The sequence below is a fragment of the Aulonocara sp. 'chitande type north' Nkhata Bay genome, linkage group LG18 (genome assembly GCF_057382095.1).
Source record: "Aulonocara sp. 'chitande type north' Nkhata Bay isolate Kocher_YH1m ecotype deep benthic linkage group LG18, A_spYH_male_GT1.1, whole genome shotgun sequence".
Lineage (NCBI taxonomy): Eukaryota > Metazoa > Chordata > Actinopteri > Cichliformes > Cichlidae > Aulonocara > Aulonocara sp. 'chitande type north' Nkhata Bay.
The window spans coordinates 27,575,984-27,583,634 of NC_141361.1; positions in this window are offsets into that span (position 1 = coordinate 27,575,984).

The window sequence follows — 7,651 nt, forward strand, 5'->3', positions numbered from 1 at the left end:
TGTGTTTTTCTTATGTAACATAATGACTCAAGCATCCTGTACAAAGCGAGCGCCAGCTCCTTGGTTGTCCTCAAAGAGAAGAGAGGATCACATGGAATACGTAACTTTTTCCACAGGTTTGTAAGTTTTTTATGGCCCACTATCCTTTACAACATTGCTTCAATTCATTGAGGATTGTGGACACCCTCTTAAGGCCTTTCCACAGCATTTCAATCAGGTTGAAGGTTTGAACTTTGTCTGGACCACTGCAGTCACCTGATACTTTTTTGGGTCATTCTGTTGTAGATTTGCTTCTGTGTTTGTGATTATTGACCTGCTGCATGACCTAATTTGGGCCAAAGTTTAGCTGTCAGGCTTCAGGTTTGACTTTAGAATATTTTGGTATACAGACGAGTCCATGTTCAACTCAGTGACTGCAAGATGCCCAGGTCCTGTGCCTGCAAAGCAAGTCGTCACCCCTCCCTCTTTTTGGAGGGGTTGTTTGTGCTGATTTGCTAAATTTGTTTTTTGCTAAATGCAGCGATGGACATTACGGCAGAACATCTCCACTTTGGTCTTGACTGTCTAGTTTCAGAAGTCTTGTGGTTTATTCAAGTGCAGCTTTGTAGCCATGCTGTGATGTTCTCTTTACAGGAGAGGACAGGATTTCTTCCAGGAACCCTGTCAAACAAGTCAAACTTAGCCAGTGTTTATTTAATTGTACTGTCATGAACATTGAACATGCTTTTTATTCAGTTTCTGACCATATGATGAATTTCCTGGGATCTATCTCACTGTAGAATGATGCACTTTCTGGCAATCGAGTGCTCCAGAACAGCAAACTGCCAAAACTGCTTTTATTGAGGTGCTCACACTTCCTGATGATCAGCTCATAAAGTGCATTTAAGTAGCAGCACCTGGCTGATACTTACTTACCTTCTTAAATAGTAAGGGGGGACTTTTTGACACACTGCATGTCGACTTAGTTTTTGTTAAATAAATGACAACACAGTACAATATGCCATGCATTGTTGTTTATCTGAGGGTGTATTTACCAAATTTTAGGAGCTGATATAAGAAGATATAATTATAATATGTTTAGCTTCACTTAGGAAACAGCTAGTGTAATTCTGTCCATAAATAACAACATAAAAACTCCCCCCTTCAGCTCCACCAACACTGACTGAAGTGCACATCCTGTTTTTAATCTGCATAACTAAAGTGAGAATGACAGTTTGCCCTTTTACAGCTGATATGTGCAGGACTGTGTTCCTCTCAGATGTGCAGACTGTTCTTACAAAAATGTTATCAGCTTTTCCATTGAATAAGAATCGAAAATGTAGATGAATAAAAAAAAAAGAGCAATGAAAATCAGATGGAAAAGTTAGTAGTTAAGACCCATTGAAAATGCAATCCCAGAATCCTTTGGCATTCAGCAGGATTTCCATTATTCAACTTTGAGGGGACGGTTTAAGGGCTGGATTTGTTTGAACATGAATTATATAATATTATGCAACAGGGGGAAAAAGGGGGAGTAATGATGGGGCTGATGACATTAGCATGACACAAGAAGAAAGAGAGAAAAAAAAGAAGAGAAACGAATGTCAAAAGGCAGGGAAAATAAAATACACTCCATCAGACTCTAATGTGCAGTTTGAATATCGAGTTCTGCGAGCGGGAAAGCTTGAAAACAAATTACGGGCCTGCTTTTCTCGCACGGCACCAAAACAAAGATGCATCACTTTTCCAGTGGTCGCTGAAAAGCAAATCGAGAAACACCCACACAGAGCTTTCATTGGCTCTGCATAGTTGCACTCACAGGTGTGAAGTGTTGCACAATGTGCGTTTACATGGGAAGCTGTCTTCGTTTGGCTCGCTGACTTACAGTGTAAAGCAGACATAAAGCAAGCAGTCGCCCGAGGGCTGGTGAGTGCTCCGTGGTTTAACACCTGCAACCTCCCCCCTCATTGTGTCGGGCACATTTGAACAAAGTGCCTCAGTGCTTTGACTGCAACTGTGACTGGAAACGCGAGCTTCGGAGAGGAAAGTGAGAAAGTCTGGACACTTCACACGTGGTGCGATCCAAGCTCAAATGACTCAAGCATATTTGACTTGTTGCAAGCATTGCTGGGGTATGATTAAAAACTGCAGTTCTGCACTTTGGGGTTCACGGCACAGATCCAAGGGGGAAGTCACCGTGAGGTGTTTTTAAGAAAAGCATTACAAATGTCTTGCTGTCTGCTATGAATGTGAGGATATAATCACAGTGGACCGCGTGCCTGCACACCTGAAATCTAACAGCAGAGCAGTAGGTGTTGTTTAGCGTCACAGGTGTTACACCAGGCATTCTTATTACCCAGAGAGGCAGACTGGCATGGCGCCAGTGTCTCCTTTGCGAAAACACAGTTGCAAACACAAGGATTTAAAATTCAAATGGCATAACACAGTAGTGACGCAACTTAGTTAACTCTAAAAGAGCCCTCTGCATCATGGGTAGTGATGCATTTCTGCACGCCATGACAAGGCAGGAGACAGGGAGCGATGAGTCTGTCTGGAGCATTAATTGCTGGGTAGATGATAGATCACTCACATCTCATAGAGAGTCCTCCCTATCAGTTATTTTGTTAGTGAGCTCTTTAACTCTCTAAAGTTAGAAACATGAAATAACCATAAAATTACAACATTTTTGAAAGTTTATAGTTGAACTTTCAGACCAATTTTAAAAAAGCAATTTACATCCATAAATTTTAATATGTACCATTTTTGCTACATCGGCATCTTTGTGCAAATTATTGCTTAAATATCACCAACACGTCAGTATCAGCAGCATGGGTCATTGCACATAACATTAAACACGTGTTTTAGATTTGTGCTATTTTATGCAGCATTTTTAAACCCTCATAACTTATTATGTACAAGAGATTGCTGCGCGGAAATTTCAAGGGTGAAAATATATTTTGGGTCTGACAGGAACTGCTGCCAAAACACCCACATAGTGTGTCACAGCCTTAAACCGAAATCTTTTTTTAGTTTAATTTTTCCTACTATTCTCATTTTAATTGTTGGTGTTAAAATCAGACTTTATAGAAAATGATTTTTACACAGAAGAAATCAGCTAGAACACAGGCGTCCTGCAGGTTTTAGATGTGTCCTTGATCAAACACAGCTGATTAAAATGGCTAAATGACCTCCCCAACATGTCCTGAAGTTCTCCAGAGGCCTGGTAATGAACTAATCATTTGATTCAGGTGTGTTGACCCAGGGTAATATCTAAAACCTGCAGGACACCGGCCCTTGAGGCCTGGAGTTCGACACCCCTGAGCTAGAAGATGAGGCTAGCGTCAAAATTGCTATGATTTTTAAGCAGTCACGTGATCCATGTAGAGATGTGGGATTTGAAAGTTTTCAGTTTAAAGTTTTATCCAGGGAATTATCGGGAAATATGTAAAACACAGTCCAAAAAAAAATTCCCCCTACTGACTTTAAGTAGTTTAATTCCATGTAAATTCCCTATGTAATTTTGTTGCATAAGTACAATGTAAAACATTAAATAAGATAAGATAAGATAAGATAAGATAAGATAAGATAAGATAAGATAAGATAACCTTTATTAGTCCCACACGTGGGAAATTTGTTTTGTCACAGCAGGAGTGGACAGTGCAAAAGTTATGAGGCAAAAATTAGAATACAATAAGAATAAATACAGTACACAACTGTACAGAATAGAATAAAATAAAATACTATATACAGTAGAATAAAATAAAATAAATATACAATAAGATAAAAATAGAATACAAATACAAATACTATATACAACTGAGTAAAAATACAACGATGACAGAAAGGATTATTGCACTTAGTATTATTGCATATGTATGGATGTGTGTGCTTGATCAGTTAAAGTCTTTATTATGGAGTCTGACAGCAGTGGGGAGGAAAGACCTGCGAAATCTCTCCGTCCCACACCGTGGGTGCCGCAGTCTCCCACTGAAGGAGCTGCTCAGTGCTGTCACAGTCTGCTGCATGGGGTGGGAGATGTTGTCCATCAGGGATGACAGCTTAGCCGCCGTTCTCCTGTCACTCACCACCTCCACTGGGTCCAGAGGGCATCCTAGAACAGAGCTGGCCCTTCGGATCACCCTGTTCAGTCTCTTCCTGTCCCCAGCAGAGATGCTGCCGCCCCAGCAGACCACACCATAAAAGATAGCAGAAGCCACAACAGAGTCATAGAAGGTCTTCGGGAGTGGGCCCTCCACTCCAAACGACCTGAGTCTCCGCAGCAGGTACAGCCTGCTCTGCCCTTTCCTGTAGAGGGCGTCTGAGTTATGAGTCCAGTCCAGTCTATTGTTCAGATGAACACCAAGGTACCTGTAGCTGTCCACAGCCTCAATGTCCATACCTTGGATGTTCAGTGGTTGCAGTGGAGAATGCTTGTGCCTGCGGAAGTCTACCACCAGTTCCTTGGTTTTACTGGCGTTGATCTGGAGGTAGTTCAGCTGGCACCAGTCCACAAAGTCTTGGGTCAGACCTCTGTACTCCTTGTCGTCCCCATCAGTGATGAGGCCGACTATTGCAGAGTCATCAGAGAACTTCTGCAGGAAGCACTGGGTGGAATTGTGGGAGAAGTCTGCCGTGTAGATGGTGAAGAGGAACGGAGCCAGAACCGTTCCCTGTGGGGCCCCCGTACTGCAGACGACCCTGTCCGACACACAGCCCTGAGTCCTCACATACTGTGGTCGGTCGGTGAGGTAGTCCAGGATCCAGGTAGTGAGGTGATGGTCCACTCCAGAGTTCACCAGCTTGTCCTTTAGAACCGAGGGAAGAATAGTGTTGAAGGCACTGGAGAAATCAAAGAACATGATTCTCACAGTGCTTCCAGCGGTCTCCAGGTGAGCGAGGGAACGATGTAGGAGGTGAATGACGGCATCATCCGCTCCAATGCCAGGCTGGTAGGCAAACTGAAGTGGGTCCAGTGATGAGCTTATTAGGCGCCGAAGCTGAGCCAGGACCAACCGCTCCAGGGTCTTCATCAGGTGGGATGTCAGAGCCACCGGCCTGTAGCTGTTGAGGTCCTTGGGGCGTGAAGTCTTTGGCACTGGTACAACACAGGAGGTTTTCCAGAGCTGTGGGACTCTTCCCAACCTCAGGCTCAGGTTGAAGAGGTGCTCCATCACCCCACACAGTTGGTCCGCGCAGGACCTGACGACCCTCGAGCTGATGCCATCTGGACCCGCTGCCTTCTTGCCATTAATCCTCCTCAGTTCCCTCCTAACCTGAGTGGTTGAGAGAGACAGGCTGGAGCCTTGTGTTGAGTGTGTATTGGATGCTGTTGTTGGGGGTGGGGGGGAGTGAGCAGGGTGAATAGAGGAGGTGTGAAGTGTCTGAGGTGGAACAGCAGCAGTGGGGGTGGGTGAGTCTGCAGCCGATGTTGCAGACTGCCTCATGGCTGAATCAAATCTGTTGAAGAAATGATTCAGTTCATTTGCCCACCTCACATCCCTCCCAGGCAGAGAGTTCTGCTGTTTGTGGCCCGAGATGGTTCTGAGGCCTCTCCAGACTTCACCAACGTTGTTTTGTTGAAGCTGGTTCTCCATCTTCTGCCTGTAGCTCTCCTTCCCATTCCTTATCAGTCCCCTCAGCTCTCTCTGCACCCTTTTCAACTCCTCTTTGTCTCTGGATTTGAAGGCCCTCCTCTTCTGCTTGAGGACGGTTTTAATTTCTGGGGTAATCCAAGGTTTGTTGTTGGATTTAATGCAGTCTGTTCAAATGAAATGTACTTGATTGGTATAGATTCAGTTTATAACAAAGATTTTCCATATTTTGAATAAATAAATAAAAAATTAAATGGGGACATGGGGCTTCAACAAGTCAGACAAATAAACAGGTTCCAGACCATTTAGAGATTTAAAAACCAATAAAAGGACTTTAAAACAGATTCTAAATTCAATTGGAAGCCGGTGTAGAGAGGCCAAAATCGGAGTGATGTGAAAATTATTTGAATAAATAAACTTTTTTTTAAAAATATCTCTGATGCACTTTACTCAGAATTATTGCTTCATGTTTATGAGATCAAAGAACAAACTGTTTCTCTTTTTCTACGTCACAGACTTTAGCTTGTTGCTTATATATATGTTATATCTCATGATACTGATGCTCAAAGTTGATTACAGAAAACAAAGGATAAAAGTGAGATTTCTGAGGGCCTGTAACTGTGAACACTGTCAAATTATGAAGAAAAAAAAGCTAGAAGATATGAAACTGCTCATGTGAAAGAAAAAAAAAGCTGGAAAAAAATCTGCACTGTTAGAAATCATAACCTTACCTAAACTTTTGTTCTGTTTATTGGTGCTTCCAAGTTGCCCGTGGGTGTGATTATGGATCTGAATGGCTGTCTGTCTCTGTGTTAAAGACTTGTGACCTGACCAGGGTGCACTCCAGCTGGGACAGGCTCCAGCATCCTACAGTCTTATATTGAATAAGTGGTTAGGAAAACAGAGATGGCTGGAATAACAAGCCATGCTACTTGGTCTGTAGGTAGATTATACTTTGATCTCAAAGTTAAAATTACCCAATAATCCTAATTAGGAAGAGTTTGGAATTTTGACCACTTTACATTTAATCTCAAAGGGATGTGAATCTCCAGAACCTACCCAAGACCTCTGGAGATATTTCAGTCTATAGTTGCAATGATAATGTTTTAAGAAAGATCCCAAAGGTTAAGGTTTCAAATATGACACCATACTTTTCAGAATTGCCTTGTAACCTGCCCACAGCTAATATCAGTGTCTTTTGTGGCATTACCTCACATACTGTAAATACACAGCATGAAAATTATGGAATTTCTGTTCACTGCAATTCTAATAGTAGCTCCTGATGCAGTGTCACCCTACAGATGTGTTGTTTTTAACGTATTTGTTTACAGGACTTCAGTTCCTCTAACGTGTACATTCAACACTTTCAGTAAATTCTTCTTTTCCTCACTATAAAACCAGCCCTCATTCCATCTGTGATCTGGACAGCATGTGGCTGTTTAAAGATGTGTTATGTAAGAGGGCCACTATTTCCCCCGAAATAATGACATTTTAACAACAGCCTCCTTCCCCTTTGGAACATAATTCAAACTGCCCCGAATGAGGAAAATTAAGAAAATCTCTGAAAGATTTTCCCTGATTTAGTTGAATAGTTTGCAACTTTCCCAAGTACAGACCCTGATTTAGTTTCATCTTGAATAACAGAATATCTTTGGCTCGTCTCACTGGGCCGTGCAGTCTCGTGCTAGAGAGAATGAAAGGACAAGGAATTCCTTAGAAACACATTTAATGCGGCATCAGACTGAACATGTGCGCTGCTGTCTTTGGCTTCTTCTTGGACTTTGCTGTACAGCACTTTGCATTCTGGTACGTCTTAAACCGGATACATAGGGCCCAGATTTATGAGCTTAGATATGGTAAGCAGATGCCACCGTCCTGTCCAAACGCTGTTTGCAGTCAAGCATGGGTAATCGATGATTCAAGGCCATGATGGAGTGGCTCATGGAGACCGGCATGCTGATAACTCCTTTCCCCGGCCTCTCTTTGACCTGAAGCCAATAATATGTTCTCCACCAGCTCTTGACCATCTGCCTCTCATTCAAAGTGCGCATATAATTACAAGCAAATACACACGTCCACAC